We start from the raw sequence: 17016 nt of genomic DNA, 5'->3' as shown, positions 1-17016 counted from the left end.
ATAGGAAGATGGCTGGGGGCGGGGAGGGGGGGGGAGGGAGTAAAGTCCTTGCTTTGCAAGCATGAAGATTTGAATTCAATCCCCAGAACCCACATTAAAAAGCCAGATGTGGGCTGAGGCTGTAACTCGGTTGGTAGAGTGTTTGCCTAGCACACACAAGTCCCTAGGCTCAGTGCCCCCACACCATAGCAACCATGGCACAAGCCTGTAATTCCAGCACTCAGGGAGTAGAGGCAGGAGAATCAAGAATTCCAAGTCATCCTTGGCCATGGAAAGTTCAAGGTCAGGCTGGGCTGCATGAGGTCAAGGCCTTGTCCAAAATAATAAGAATCACAATGATGGTGATGATGATGATGATGATAATAAGGCAGGTGTAGTGACGCACGGTTGAAGTCTCAGAGCTGAGGAGATGGAGCAGGGAGATCCCTGGAGCTCACTGGCCAGCCTGCCTAGCAAATTCCAGGCCAGGGAGAGACTACCTCATATAAATAAGTAAATAAACAGATGAACAGATAGATAAATAAAGGTGGATGCCTCTGGAAGAATGGCATAAGGGGTTGTCCTCTGGCCTACAGACACACACACACAGACACATACACACAGACACACCCACAGAGACAGACACACACAGACACACACACGCACGTGCGCGCACACAGACACATATGCACACACACATGCACACAGACACATACGCACACACAGACCACACACACACACGGGTTGGTTCTCTCTTTCAGGATGCCATGATTTAGACGGAGGACAGCAAACCTCCTGAGCCATCTTCCTGGGAGGAGACAACCCCAGCTCTCCCAAAGGGAGGCAGCTTCTAGAACAACAGTCCCCGCCCCAGTCCGCAGCTCCTGGCTCTCCCCACTCTTGGAACCTGAGGCCTCCCGTTTCCTTCCTTGTTTCCTGGAATATTCCAGAAAAGACCCATCACCCCTGGGGCACGCCCGAGTCACCAAGGTGACTGTTTACCCTCTGCCCTTAGAAACCATCTCCGGCGGTGGCACAGCTGCCGCACACAGCCGCCCTCTGCCCGCAGCTTAGCCACACAAGCAAAGGTGCTTCCTGCAGCGGTTGGCATCTGCCAGGCTGGGTTTCCAACCTTTCCAGCCACTTCTGTCTACCCAGATCCCCATGGCTGCACTTTTGCCTTTGGCTGGGAGCCAAGTACAGATAGTCACAGTAAAAACTCATCTATCCAGATCCTCAGCCACACGTTGGCTTAGACACCAACAGACATCCAGGCCTAAGACAAAGTCGTGGGCTCTGGACTCAGAGAAACAGACAACTAAATCCTACCTTCTCTGGCAGCTGTGTGACCTCAGGCAATTTGCTTCACCTCTCTGGGCCTCAGTGTTCCATAGATAGTATTAAGATAAGGGCCTTCTCTACCCTGGGCTGTTGTTGTTCTAAGGAAAGTAATGTCATGCCTAGGCCTGATCCTAGGCCTCACTGATGGGAGGACTCACCCATCCTAAGGGGACCCTGAGCACCTCACCCCTTTCCTGAAATCCTGTACCCCACTGGGCTGGAAGATCTTGCAGGATTGTATCCCTCTCTAGGGAAGAGCCACCTGTGTGGACAAGAGCCGAGGGTTCCTGCTGAGGCTGCGCTGGCACAGCCAGCGGCCCTTTGCTAACTGCCCTGTTTGTGTGATGAGACTCTGGGATACCCAAGGGCAGCTGACTTTTAACATAGTCCAAGTCCCCCGATACTGGTAATGTTCTGGTGGCCACAGTCCTCCTGTGTGACCATCCCCACTCTCTCGGGGACAAGTTTCTTCCTCCTTATCTGTATCTGTTCCTCTGGATCTGGCCTCCAACTACATGTGCCCTTACTTGCTGTCTTCTGGGAACGGAGTATAGTGGCCTAAGATATGTCACATCCCCACCCTGAGAGTCCCAGGATAGGAAAACGTGACCTAAGCCCTGGACGCAGGAAGACCAAGTGTGGAAACTGAGGAAGGCCTGGCCTCAGGAGCAGGCCTCCATGAAAAGGAGCTCACATCATGCTTTCGTGGAAGGTTCCCCCACCCCAAGATGGGCCACACCAGAAACTCCACTCCCAGGCACATGTTAGAAGAAGGAGCCTTTGGAAGGGCTTTATTCAGACAGCCCCATCCATACTTACAGATGGACCTGGGTGCTCTTCGAGGGCCCAAAGAGTGGGCTTGCTCTGTCTACCGCAGGAGGATGAGTCTTAGCTCCCTGGTGCTGCACACCTCACCTTGTGAAGATGCAACGAGAGGGTCTCATCCCAGGCCACAGTCAGACCCCTGAACTTGTGTTCCTTCGACACAAGTCGGCCTCAGCAATTTTATCACAGTCTTGGCACCAAGAAAATAACACTCCTGTCTTCTCCCAGCCCTGGCCGGTTGCTTTCTAAGGAGCTGTCTGCAATCCCAGGGAGGGAGCAAGGAGAGGCAGAGCCGAGGCAAGACTTCCAGAATCAAGCCAAGAGCACCATGAGGGCCCCAGTTATGGCCTTTCCTCTTCTACCCCACTCAAGAGAGGTTAGGGTGTGCCTTTCCCGCATCCTGCATGGTGAAACTCTACCCTCATCCCCAGCACTGTTCCAAGGCTGCCGTTCAGAGCCCACCTGGGAGGATAGGTCTAGGATGAGGCTGGCAGGGACTGGAGTGGTATTTATCAGGGGTGCTGGTGAGCATATCCCCAGAGGAGATCCAGGCCCAAGCTGAAGGACTGACCTGCCCAGCAGTGGCAAATCAGCTGGTCCCCATTCTCAGAGCACAGGCAGAGAGAGCAGGCCTTAAACAGAGAATTGCTAGAAGGTGGCCCTGGTCCAAATGCACATGGAAGGGAGACAGCTTTGCCTGGCTAGGTAGGGAACAGAGGGTCCACCCTCTCGTGCCCCGTGTAAAGCCTTCTTAGACCACTCCTGCCACAAGTGATGGTCACCAAGTCAGTCTGACAGCCCTTCCCTGGTCCTACCATGGTTTGGACCCCCATGAGGTGGGATCCCCATAGACAGCCCTGCTTCCTAGAAGACAGCCCAATCTGTCTGTGGGTCTCTGGCCAGTGGTTCAGAGTCTGAGATGTCCAAGTGCCCGGAAGAACCCCTAACTAGTGTCTCAGGGCATTCTGGGACACCTCAAAGTTCGGAAATAACTGTGAAAGGGAACATACCCGCTTCCTGCTCTAATTCAGGGACTTTTTTATTGAGTACCTACTGTGTGTCTGACTTGCTCTGGGCACTGAGAATTCATATGAGAGCATGCAGCCCCTGACCAAACTGTAGGGTCATCCACCATGGCGGGACAGAGTTCACCAATGAACAATGGGACAAGACGGTACAGAGTCATCAAGAAAAGTATCTGGAGAAGTGATGTCTGGGCCGAGAGCTGAAGGAGTCAGTTGCAGAACTAACCATTTGGTGGCACTGCCTCCCTCTGTCTCATAGGGACCGGGCTCTGACGAGCCAGGACAAGTAGGGACAAGGACAGAGAGGCCCAGCCTCTTCCATCAGAAAACCCTTCACCAGCGAAGCATAGAGGAAGTGGTAACGGGACAGCCACATGTAAATAGGCCTGTCCACCCCAGAGTCGCTCTGGAAACCTGCGGTCAGCTGCAGCTTTGCTGAAGGCCAAGCTCCCAGCCACCAGGAGCCCAAAACGGCTGAACAAACTTCAGGCTTCACACGGGGCCGGCCGGCGATGAGTTCAAAGTCAAGAGTATTTCTGCAAGGTCAAACCACAACAGGAAGGCACAGTGACAGTCTCTGGGGCCGCCGACCTGGCACAAGGCACCGGCAAGAACCCCAGATGCCATCCTAGCACAAGTCCATATAATCGCAAAGCTTGCCCTATCTCTGCCATGAGCCACCATACCCAAGGGATCACCAGGAGAACAGGGTAGAGAGGAAGCCGTCACGTGGCCTCCTCATCTCTGAGAAAGGCTATGCTCTTGGTCTCTATCCTAATTTCATCCTGTTGCTGGGACCAAAAGTCAACATGGGAAGAAAGACTTATTTGGCTTACAGCAAATTATTACCGGGAAGTCGAGGCAGGAGCTTGAAGTATCCTAACCGCAGTCAGGAGCAGAGACAAATGCAGCCATGCTGGTGGCTTGCTACTCCAGATGTGTATAGCATCTGGATGAACAGATGAACAGCTAGCTGCCTTCACTCTCAAACAGCCCAAGGTCCAATCTATGCAATGGTGCTGACCACATTCGGAGTGAGTCTCTCCACCTCAAATAACTGTCAAGTTACACACATGCTCACAGGCCAATCTAGACAATTCCTCAACAGGCCAAAGCCACTCTGAGCTCCAGGGGTGCCAAGGTTGGTTCCCCAGTACTGGGGCACATCTCTAGGCTAATCCAGCCAGAAATTGAACACTTGAAGCCTGCTAACGATGAGGGTACCCAGAAAAATGGACTTGGGGGCATTCTGGGCAATTTACTTCCCAGGGCCACTGGTCACAAGCTCCCATGATGCTCTACTCTCTCAGGAAAGACATGGCACTATCTCCAGAGTGAGGCTGTCTCATGTCTACAGGCCAGTCATGATGACAGGACCTGTGGGTCACGGGAGGGGGAGAGCGTCAGCGAGACCTACTGTGCCTCCCCAACATCACATCCCCCTTGCAGACTTTGGCTGTGCCCCCAGTTCCAATTCAGCCTCTCCGCATTCTAGATGAGAGAATGTCCCAGGTCATATATCACCTCAGAGACCTGATCTCATGTCCTAAGTGTCCACCAGCACCCGGCTCATGTGACACTTTCCTGGCCCATCTCACAGGTGTGGGAACTAAGGCTCCTGGAGGAAACCGACTTGGCCTAAGACCGATGGCCCCAGAGCAGCACAGGGAGGCTCTCCCAAGCATCTATTCCACCCAAAGGTCTAGAAGGGGCAGCCACAACCTGGTTGCTCTCCACACCTCAAAAGTCCCTGGAGCCTGCACCTTGACCTCCAGGCCCACAGTTCTAGGAAAGCCCATCACAGGCAGTGAGCTGTGCCCCTGCAGAAAGGTTGCCCTGCCCCCCAATGCCCCCATCTAGGCAGCTCCACCAGCGCAGGCCCGCCAGCCACAGACAGACCCTCACAGCCGCCACAGCTATTTTTTCCTCCCCACTTGATTGGCATCATCCTCGTTTCCAAAATAAACTTCCCCCAAACCGGCGGAGCTCCTTCTGGCCTGGGATCCCTCTGTGAGAGCCCCCTTCGGCCCCTGCCCCCACTTTAGGTCCAGGCAGAGCCACCAAACCCAGCCTGGCCCCTCGGCTGCCTCTGGCCTTGATTTAGAAGCAGCTGCTCATGCCCCGACTCGATTCTGTCACCCCAGTGCCGGTGTGTCTACATCTGCGGGGACCCACCCAGCTGGGCATCTGTGCACACGGGTCCTGGCTGGAGGCTGAGGATGCTGGCCCTCCCTCCATCTGACCATACATGCAATCACACATGAATGCACACATGTGCGTGCACGACGCACGTGCACACACACACAGGCACAGGCACAGGCGTACAGGCCTCCTCCAGCGTTTTCCTTGTGTTGGTGGTATAGGACTTCCTTCTTCTCTTGGCTCCCATCGTCGCCCCTGATCCCCTTCTCCGGCTCCATCATGTGACCGCCCCCCCTCATTTTCTCACCACCACCCTCAGTCCCTTCTATCCCCAGACCCCACCCTCCACTTCGTCAACAGGTCAGGTGAGTACTTGTCTTAGTCGGGGTTTCTATTGCTGCAAGGAAACACCACGACCAAAAAGCAAGTTGGGAAGGAAAGGGTTTATTTGGCTTACACTTCCATAAATGAGGGAATTCAGGACAGAAACTCAAACAGGGCAGGAACCTGGAGGCAGGAGCTGATGCAGAGGCCATGGAGAGGGGTTGCTTACTGGCTTGCTCCCCATGGCTTATTCAGCCTCATCTCTTGTAGAACCCAGGACCAGCAGCTCAAGGATGGCACCACCCACCATGGGCTGGGCCCTCCCCCATGGATCACTAATTGAGAAGATGCCTTACAGCTGGATCTCATGGAGACATTTCCTTGACTGAGGTTCCTTCCTCTCTGATGACTCTAGCTTATGTCAAGATGACACCTAAAACTAGTCAGTATGGTGCTGTTCCCTCAGCCTAGACATGTGCTCTCAACATTCTCCAAGCTAACCTAGTCCTAGATGCAAGTGTTACCTCCTCCAGGAAGTCCTCCAGACTAGCATTGGGAAACAAGAGCTCTAAGCCAATCCACCTTCCACCTCAAAAGTCAAGGGACTCACAGAACTCAGAGGTCACAGCCAGAAATGGAAAAACTATTATTCCACAAACCCCTCAGCCCTGCCTGGGGTCCTACAGACATAGAACAGCTTCTCATACCCGTAGGAAGTGCTCCCTCACCCAGGGCTAGAGAGGGCCATTTAGTCCATCTCCTGATGCAGGGGTTAAGGACATTTAATTCAGCCATGAATTAAAGAATTTAATTCAAGAATTGAAACTCCAGCTCAGCATTTGATCTTGTGAGCTGCCTGCTGGATTTTCAAACCAGCAATTCAAAGGACCATTTATTTCTTCTGAGATCTTTTCAAAAGGCAAGGAATAAAGAGAAACCATTGCTCCCGGGGTATGTCTCTATTCCTGTTTAAAAGGGAGATCCTAGGCTAGCGAAATGGTTCAGCGGGTAAAGGCGCTTGCCGCCGAACCTGCTCTCCTGACTTTGATCCTCGATGGAGAGAACTGACCCCGGCTGACCTCTCCATTTGCACGATAGTGCATGTACACACTAAACAAACAAACAAAGAAATAAATAAATAAAATGTTAACCCCAGCCATAAAGAAGCTGATGCAGGAATGTTACACACTCGTGTCAAAAAGCCAAAAAGGAAAACCCAGACAGTGGGGGGCAAGTTAAGCATCCCTCACAGTAACAGAGAGAACACAGGCCAAAGGCTGGAGGGAGACAGCAGACAGGATCCTTAACTGCCAACCACCCAGCCCTCGAGGAACAGGCTGGACTGACCACAGGGCCTTTACACGTGTCTCTACATAGCAGGGTGCTCCCAGAAGCTGCTTCCATCATGACTGCCTTGCTTGTCTGGAAAGCTGGCTTGCAGCCAGAAGTGTGACAGAAGACAGCACCACGCATTCCACTCGGGAACGACTGAGAAAACTGAGTCCTCCACGGAACGCCTCAGCAGCCTGCTTTCTTTAAGAGCATAAGGAAAGCAAGCCGAGAAATTTGGGACTGGGGAGGTGACTCGTTTAGTCATGTGACCACATGCTAGACTGAGGACCATAGCGTCATCTCTAGCACCCACATAAAAGCTGCTCCTACCCGAACCTCAACACCGAGAGGCAAAGACAGGAGGATCCCCAGAGTTCATCGGTCGGTCAGCCTTGTGGAATCAATGAGCTCCACCCAGGTTCGGTGAGCTCCTGTCTCAAAATAACAGTGCAGAGGGAATGGAAAGTCAGCTAAGAGCAGCCTGGCACATCTACGACAATCCTTAGCTGTCACTCACAACGTGAGTTTGGCAGAACGGATCCTCTACACATTGGACCTTCCTTGGAGGCTCCCAAGGTTGTCTGGGGCCCTCTTGGTAGTCACAACTGGCTGGCATTTCCTGATTTCTTTCTCTGAAGAGAAGTGAATCAAGTTCACATTGGCCATGCAGGCCGTGAGCAGCCTTCATATTCTGCCATGTTTTGGAAGGGTGAGTGTGACAGGTCACACTGGTCCCCTTGAGTCACTCCTTCCTAGGTGGGGTCTCACTGAATACGCATGTGCTAACAGCACCTTACACACAGTCAGCCCTGGAGGAGACTGTGCTCCCCTGATGCCCCTCTACTGCCCCAAGGGACAGTGTACCCACTTTACACAGCCTGGCTTCTAGAAGGCAAGAATGAGCCGCTGCCCAGCAAGGGGGTGGAGCCCACGGGGCACGGCACCCAGGATTCAGTCCAGTCTGCCCGACAAGAAAGGATGGCACTGCACCCTCTTAGAGGCTCACAATCATGACCCGAGGCTGAGTCAGTGGACGAGACCCCTCATGTGCCAGCTGAGGAACACAGGGAGACCATAGGCTAAGGTGAATGCCCTCTGCCCTGACCTCTGAAGGCCTCTGGCCTTGGCCAGTGGAGGTGTGCCCAGCTTCTCATTGGGAACAGGTGCCCAGGAGAAGTATCAAAAAAATTCTCTTTTCTTATTATAAGCATGATTGGCTACTGGGATTATGTTGTTGACTCTATTATGGTTATGAGCTTTGTAACCATGACTGTCACTTAGCCTGCAGGACTAGTAATCCTGTGGTCCTGGGTTAGCTGGCTCAGTTTTTTCACAGGGCAGGGATACATGGTCATCTAAGTGGCAGTGCCCTGGTACGAACTCTGGATGGCAAATATGGAACATCCTGGCTGATGAGAGCCAATCAGAAATGTCCAGGGAAATGTAACCACCTTTCCCAAACAGCAAACAATTTCATAATGCATGCACTTGCACTGTATAAATGGGACAAAAACTTGAAATTCAAAAATACTTTCTCATGAGTTTATGTTTGATTTATCCCAAAAATCATCTATGAACTTGGAAAATCCAACTTAGGGAGCCAGTGAGCTAGTGGTTTTCTTGCCTGGTACACACAAAACTCTGGGTCAGCTGCCAGCACCACATGAAGTGGGGACGGTGGCACACACTTCTAATCCCAGGACTCAAGAGGTAAAGGCAGGAGGATCAGAAGTTCAAGGTTATCTTTGGCTACGTGGAGAGATAAAGGTCAACCTGGGCTACATAAGACCCTGTCTCTAAATAAATAGTAGTTGCTAAACCCAGATCTATCTACAAATCTGAAGAAGAGTGTTGGGGAACACTATTTTCAGGTGTGTTACCCTTGCTTCAGCTGCATTTGTTTGACTCTGTGAAGTGTGTTATGATGCCTGCCTAAAACACCTGATAGTCCTAATAATGAGAGGAATGGCCAATAGTGAGGCAGAAGCAAGGATAGGAGGGGCTGGCAGGCAGAGAAGATAAATAGAAGGAGAACTCTGAGAGAAAGGAGAATGAGGAGCAAGAGAACAAGGGGAGGAGGACATCAGGGTCAGCCTCCCAGTTCACCCAGCCACAGAGCAAGAGTGAAAGGAAGACATGCAGAAGTAAGGAAAGACAAAAGCCCAGAGGCCAAAGGTAGTCGGGATAATTTAAGAAAAGCTGGCAACGCCGGGTGATAGTGGCGCACGCCTTTAATCCCAGCACTCTAGAGGCAGAGGCAGGCGGATCTCTGTGAGTTCGAGGCCAGCCTGGTCTACAAGAGCTAGTTCCAGGACAGGCTCCAAAGCCACAGAGAAACCCTGTCTCGAAAAAAAAAGGAAAAGTTGGCAAGAAACAAGCCAAGCTAAGGCTGGGCAATTATAACTAAGAATAAGCCTCTGTGGGTGATTTATTTGGGAGTTGGGTGGCAGACCCCCAAAAAAGCCAAAGGAGCAAAACCATCTCACGACAGAAGGTGAAGCTGAAGCCTGTATACACAGGGGACAGAAGGAAGAGGGAGATGCTAGCCAACATCACAATGGGCATCTGGAACAGGGACCTCAGATCAGCTAGCGCTCTTGAGTCACTAAGGGCATAAAACAGCCCTTGACGGGTGGACACACAGACCCTACTCCTGATTAGAAAAAACTAAGACTCATCGTAAGTTCAGCTGGGATGCAGAGAAACCAAATTCAAAGCCAGGCTGCGTTACCAAGTGAGAGCATGTCCGGGGGTGGGGCACACACCAAGCAAATGTCAATATCATCCGTGCATCTCTTCTGAGTCCTGATAACAGTCTCCTGTAAAAAGATGTTTTCACGGCTATTTAGGGTGCTTGATTAAGGTGGTGTTCCTCTAATTATTTAGGGTGTTTGATTAGCCTATGGTTCCATTGGCACGTACAGGCTTCTGGAATGTTGGTATCTACCCATTTTGTGGCATAAATATTCCCATCGCAATTTCAAGCCATCACCATGATGTTCCTGAACTGGGAGCTGAGAGAATCCCAGCATTGTCAGGTCGAAGCTGCCTCTGGTTCTGAAGATGCACGAGAGAGGCAGCTAGAGGTTCCGCAGGTGTTGTCAAACAACCTATCCAAGGCTACCTTTAGCATTTTAAAGTGTGTGTTGGGGAGGGGGTCCCAGCCAAGGTTTTACAAGCTAGAGGAGAGGCTCAGGAGTTGGCTTGCCAGACAAAGATGCACTGCTTTCTCAGAGAACACAAGTCCAGCTCTCAGCACTCATGCAGGGTGGCTCAAGCCATCTGTAACTCCATTCCAGCAGGAGCCAGTGCTTCTGGCCTCCATAGACAGCTGCACTCATGTGCAAACACACACACACATGAGAGAGAGAGAGAGAGAGAGAGAGAGAGAGAGAGAGATTTAAAAAATTAAAAACTAGAGGAGGCAGCCACATGCCTATAATCCCAACACTTGAGAGGAGACTGAGGCAGATGGATCTCTACGAGCTGGAGGCTAGCCTGGGATACATGGTGAGTTCTAGGACAATATAGGCTATATAGGTAGACCTTGTTTCAAAATAAAAGATTAAAAAAATAGAAGGATCAGCCTGGGGGGGGGGTGCATGCCTTTGGTCCCAGCACTCAAAAGGGAGAGGCAGACAGATCTCTGAGTTCAAGGCCAGCCTGGTCTGTAGAGTGAGTTCCAGGACGGCCAAGGCTACACAGAGAAACCCTGTCTCATAAAAAAAAAAAAAAAAAGAGGACTCAAACAGAACAAAGTACTGATCACTGTTGAATCTGAGTGGTTCACAGGCGAGCTTTCTTTACCAGCAACATCTCTTCTGCTGTGCACATTTAAATATTTTCATAGTAAGAAATCAAATCCATAGCCATCATATTTATACCTAAGAGGGAAACTTTTATTCCAAGAATTCTAGTTGTGCCCATTGACCCCTGGGCCGTTTGGAACCTCACTTCCTCCTATGGTCTGAGAAGGAAGGAAGGGAGCCATGGAGACTGCAATCACAGGCCTAAATCCATCTTCCGGTCCTCAGGGGTTCATAACCCTAGATTCTTCCTGGCTATATGACCCCGTACCAGATGGAGAATGGAAACATAACCTCCAAAAGAAACATCATCTGGGGCCTGACGGGACATCCTTGGGATGCCACCTGCCAAAAACCTGATCTTGGGCAACTCTCCCCAACTCTGAGCCTTGGCTTCCTGGTTAGTGAAGAGGGGTTCTTGACAGTTTCTTCTGAAGGTTGAAGGCAGAGTTGGCCCATCTTCTACCCTGGGCACTGACAGACAAGGGAATAATGATACTGAGGGCCCTGTCAGGGGCTGCAGGGAAGGCAATGAGCCCTCTAAAGCAGGATTCTCAGACCAGGGTTGGAACTCTGTTGTAGAGCCAACATGTGCAGGGTCTTGGGTTTGACCTCCCAACACTCAAAAAAAAAAAAAAAAAAGTGGTCCCTGTGTAGGAACTCTCCACTTCTCCCAAAACAATGGGTCTCAAGTTGGCAAGTGTTCCCATTTTTTTAAGAGAAATTGAGGTTCTAGCAAACCTTTGCAAAACCTCTCCATCTAGAGATGCAACCAGCATCTACTAGCATCCCAAGTGAGTGTCTAAAGGTCCTGAGAAAACTGAGCCAAACCCCTCTGCAGAGCAGATGGGGGTGACCTACATGTCACCACGGAACATGACAAGGAGCTGACATCCCTGGAGGTTTTTTCCACTGCCCCACAAAGCCTGGCCCAGTGCTCCAGAGGCTTCATCCAGACCACCTCACCGAACCCCCACCACAGTGCTTAGGACAGATGAGGAAACTGAGGTTCAGAAAGGCCAGGCCAAGATCAAATGTCTGTCTTCCCAACAACCCGTCCCTCCGGTGTGTGGTGCCTCCAGGCTCATCAAGGGCCTTTGGGGAGCAAATGCCAGGCAGGGAGAGGAGCAGGGACTTGCCCGAGGTTGAACAGTGTGAATGATTAGCTGGACTGGCCAGGTCTCCCATCCCTTTCCTGGTTGGGGACCCAGACTGGGTAACGTTGGGTGGTGCTGTGGTACAGATCCATACAGCTCCACCCTGGGCAGTGTGGCCACAGAAACAGAAAGACTTTGCTCCTCTCGCCACCTCAAAATGCGTTCACAGACACGAGAGTGTTCTTGCCCCAAACTGAGGCCTTCAATTTCTCCACTTCAAAAATACTTGAAATTAGGCTAAAAACCCCAAGTACCAGCCTTACAGACACTTGATCCATTATCAGGTGCCTTCAGGGCTGGGCTAAAGACAGATCCAACCACACGGTTTGGAGCCCTTCCCCGGGAGCTGGAGATAACACACACACTTGTGTGTGTGATTCTTTCTAAAATCTGGCTGACTGACCGGTAGGTAAAGTACCTGCCTCAAAAGCATGCGGGACTGAGTTTGGACACACACACACACACCAGTGCCAACATAAAAGCCAGACATGTTATCTGAGCACTGGGGAGGTAGAAACAGGTGAAGTTCATTGGCCAGCCCACCTAGCCAAATCTATGAGCTCCTAGCTCAGTGAGAGACTCTCACATGGTGGAGGGTGACTGAAGAAGATACCTGACCTCTGACCTGCACAGGAACTCACGTGTGTGCATACACACACACACTCACCACTCACACACGCCAAGGGCTGGCCTCAGGAATAAAGTACTAGTGTAGCATTTTTAGGGACCCCGTTTTCACCCCCAGTACAGAAAACAATAATAAAATTAAAACAAAATCCAGCCTCTCTTCCCCAGTGAACCTAATAGGGTAAAAAGAACTCACTCTGAAAACGCGTCACTCAGCTTGGTCTTGTGCACGGGTCTGCAATCTCAGGAGACAAGAGGATGGCAAGTTCAGTGCCAACCTGGGCAACTTAATGAGACCCTGTTTCAAAAATTAAATACGAAAGGGCAGACTGGAGAAAAAGAAAGTGTTGAGAGTGTATTGCTCTTCGAGAGGACCCAAGTTTGGTTCCCAGCTGTAGGGGAAACTCCGCCCAATGGGGGGCGTGTTCGCCTCGGGCTAATGTTTACATATAAATCTGACAGCCTGAGCTGCACCGGTCTCTCTTTTTTGTATCTCCTGCTCATCACTGGATCCCTGGTGTTGTAAGCTATTCCTTCATTAAAATTTGCTGTTTCATATTAAGCTAGCCTGGTTATTACACCGCCTACACCCAGCACCTACATCAGCACCTACAACTGCTTATAACTCCAGCTCCCGGGAATCTGACACCTCTGACAACCGCAGGCACCAGCATGCATTCGCCACACCCCCACACAGAAACACACATATTCATAATTAAAAGTAAAATGAAAACTCAAAAGTACAAAGGGGTCAGAGCTATCACTCCGAGACAGAATACTTGGCTTGGCATGCGCTAAACTCTATGTTCAGTCTTACTAAAAATAAGTAAATAACCCCAGGAGGTGGTGGTGCATGGCTTTAAACCCGTGGCACTTGGCAGAGAGAGAGACAGGAGGATCTCTGTGAGTTTGAGGCCAGCCTAGTCTACATAGCGAGTTCTAGGACAGCTAGAGCTACTCAGAGAAAACCTGTCTCAGAAAAAGGAGAAGGAGAAAGAAGGAGAAGAAGAAAAGAGAAGAAGAAGAAGAAGAAGAAGAAGAAGAAGAAGAAGAAGAAGAAGAAGAAAGGAAAGAAAGCAAATAAGTACATTTAAATGGGCCATGTGGGAAGTCCGGGATGCTCATGTCCTGTTATGTGTAGGACACTCAAAGCTCTGGTCATAGGGAGACGCTAGAGTCGACTAGCAACATCACAGGTAACTTCCAGAAGGCTCTTAAAACCATCCCACACATATGCACTACCTTCCCTCTCTAGACTGCAACACTAACCCTCACATATGGACCAGGAAGTCAAAGTTGCTCTGAACTCTATCTGCATACTTGCTGGCCATGAGAAGTGACAAACCAATCTTTACATCCCAACAGAAATGTCAGGAATAGGCCCTGGGCTGTTGGCCTATATTAAAGTGCTTTAGAACAGGCCGCCGTTCCCATTCACACAGCTAACAGTATCTATTTTCAGGGCTAGGCCCAGAATGAAAGAGTCAGTGGGGGGCAGGGACTACAGCTCAGTGGTAAGGTACTTTTCAGTGTGTGCAAGGACCTGGGTCCAATCTCGACCAGTTCCACCAAGCAAACAGAAGATTAATAGGGGTAGGATCCTTGACAGGCTTTGGCTCTGATATTAAAGGATTGTTGCGAGGGCAGGGGCTGCTCTCAGTCAATAAAGTCAGCAAAGCAGTCATGGACCTGAGTTCCATCCCCAGAACTCTGAAAGAAAGCAAGCCAAGCAGAGTGGCCCACACTTGACATCCCAGCACTGGGAAGGCAGAGTCAGGTGGATCCCGGGGGCCCATTAGCCTGGCAATCTAGTCTAACTGGCAAACTTGAAGACAATAAGAGGCCCTGTCTCAAAAGTAAAGTAGATGGTGTTCCTGAGGAAGAGCATTTGAAGTCCTCTGGTCTCCATATACACACACATACATGTGTGCACACGCCTATATGTGCGTGCGCACACACAAAGAACTATTGGAGCCTTGGGCTATACAGCTCAGGGGTAGAACACTTGTCCGAATGTGTGAGGCCCTGAGTTCCATCCCCAGTCCCACTAAACAAACAAAAGTTGCTGAGGGCAAAGCCCTTGTGACAATGGCCGCCACTGATACTGAAGGGCAGCGGGCAACTGAACTTCTGAACGAGCTTGTGTTTATATCTTCATGGTTGAACGGGTCTCAAAAGTTAGGAGAGCACACTTCCTCAAAGAAATTTTCCCAGTAAGCTTTCCACTGACTCAGAGGAGGCCCTCCCTCCCTTATCAGAGATCAGGGCGAGTCTCCCTGGCCTTGGCCCCAGCACCCTCCTCTCCTGGGGTAGCTCTTTCCAGCTCACAAGGCTCATTCAACCCACTGCTATGGGTGGGGTGCCTAGCCCAGAAGGGGCCAGGGAATGTCACTGGAAGTTCACAGTGGGCTCAGGTCCAATTCCCTGATGGCCAGGACCACCACTTTCTCTTCCTTCCTTCTCTATAAAGTGGAAGAGATAACCACAGTCACTTTGGTATCTGTGTGTCACAAGGCTTTGCCGGAAAACTCTGGCACCAAGAGCTCGGGATCTCAGAACAATACATCCAAGGCTGCCTGGCACGGTCCTGGTTTATGCCTGATCTCCCAACAAACCTTCTGGTTAAGATCCCCTATCACCATTTTTAAATGTCATGAATTGTACTCAGCAAGATGGATCATTGGTAAAGGCACTTGCTGCCAAGCCTGACAACCTGAGTTAGATCCTGGAACCTAATGGTGGAAGGAGAGAACTGACTGTTACAAGTCATCCTCTGACCTACAGGAGTGCACCATGGCATGCAAGCGTGTGCCCACTGACCGTGCGTGTACGTGCGCGCACACACACACACACACAGATAAATAAATAATGGGTGAGAGAAATGGCTCAGCAGTTAAGATTGTACATTGCTCTAGCAGAGGACCTGAGTTCAGTTTCAAGCATCAATAGTGGGCAGGTTGCAACCACCTGTAATCCCAGTCCCAGGGACACTGGCTGCCTCTGGCCTCTTTGGGCACCTACCTTATTTGTACATGCCCACACCAATGTACATAATTTTAAAATAAATATTTTTAAAGGTGAATTGTAGAATGCCAGGAGAAAAACCTATAACATGAATGTCCCAATTTGGAAGGGAATTATAATAGGCACCCTGAACTAATTGCCTACTGCCGTTTAAATGATTATTAATTTCTATCGCTATACTGAATCTCCAGATTGGCTCAAAATAACTTAGGAATTCTGCACCACCCTTAAGCCTAAGAGTGGCCCTGCCCTGAACATCCCACAGTCTGGCCCTTCTCTAGCTCACCGATTCTTAACCCAGGGACAGAAGATCATGGGGCCAAGCGGATGTGCTCACCTGGAGCCTGGACCCCCCTCTTGGGTCTCACTCTGGATATCCAGGCTCCCGGGCTTCCTTGCACAGGTGGCTCTAGCCAGCTTCCAGGATAGGTGAATCTCTCTTGCAGATCCAGCCTGAGAGGACAGGCAGCACACTAGTGTGTCTAGCCCTGAGGCTGAGGGATGGCCAAGGGTCAGCTTTCGGGTGGGTGGAGGGCTGGAGTGGAGCGGGCAGGGAGACAGAGTTTGTCTGTGCACGCTGAGATGTTTGCCTGTGTGCACGAGAGTCCCTGGAGGGCAGGAGAGGCAGAGGCGGGAAAAGGTGAGACTCAGGGCCAGGCACCAGGGCTGCTGCACCACTCGGGATTCACGTAGTGTAAGCAGCCTACATTCAGAGAGGCTTTGCATGTTATTATGAAAGCGTGTTTGTGAGAGCAGACTAGAACATATTTTATTCCTCATTTTGTTAGCTTGATTTATAACCTGCAAATATTTAGACATGTGGTACATGAACTCGCATCTGCACTTTTGCCGGGCTCCGCGAATCCCTACCACCTTCTGCCCAGTCTCCGTGCCAAAAGCTTATCAAGCCCCTCCTGTGTTAACCCAGACAACTCCTTGAGTCAAACGTGGCCATGGTGGGGGTGGGCAGTCAAACTCACACAGAGAAAACAGCTGGTTCTGCAAGGACGGAGGCCTGGTCCCTTTCTCTACCCTTCACATTTTTAGTGAAGTGGAGCAGGGTCTCTGGGCATTTGGATCCTTGTTTAGACAGGGGGTTCCTTTAGCTCTTGGGATATAGCCCCTGGCAGGGCCAGAGGAGCCTGGACTTTATCAGTGACCTGGAGAGGGTGTGGCCCAGTCATGGCAGGTAACTATTAATACAGAATTGAACTTCTATTTCAGCCAGGCATAGGTTTTTAAGCAATAACTCCACTCGATCCATTCATTCCACAAACGTGGCACCCACTCACTCTGTGCCAGGACACCAAGCTGAATCTGCCTGGTGTGGGAGAAGAAATAAAAGAAGCGCACAGAAACCCAAGCACAAAGCTGGGATTGGTTCCTGTTCTAAAAGGAGACCTCCGCAGCCTTCCCGTCCCTAAGTGGAAGGTC

The sequence above is a fragment of the Microtus oregoni genome, unplaced genomic scaffold (genome assembly GCF_018167655.1).
Source record: "Microtus oregoni isolate MIOR12 unplaced genomic scaffold, Mior012 000005F_ref0000423, whole genome shotgun sequence".
NCBI lineage: Eukaryota > Metazoa > Chordata > Mammalia > Rodentia > Cricetidae > Microtus > Microtus oregoni.
This window is presented reverse-complemented; position numbering follows the sequence as displayed.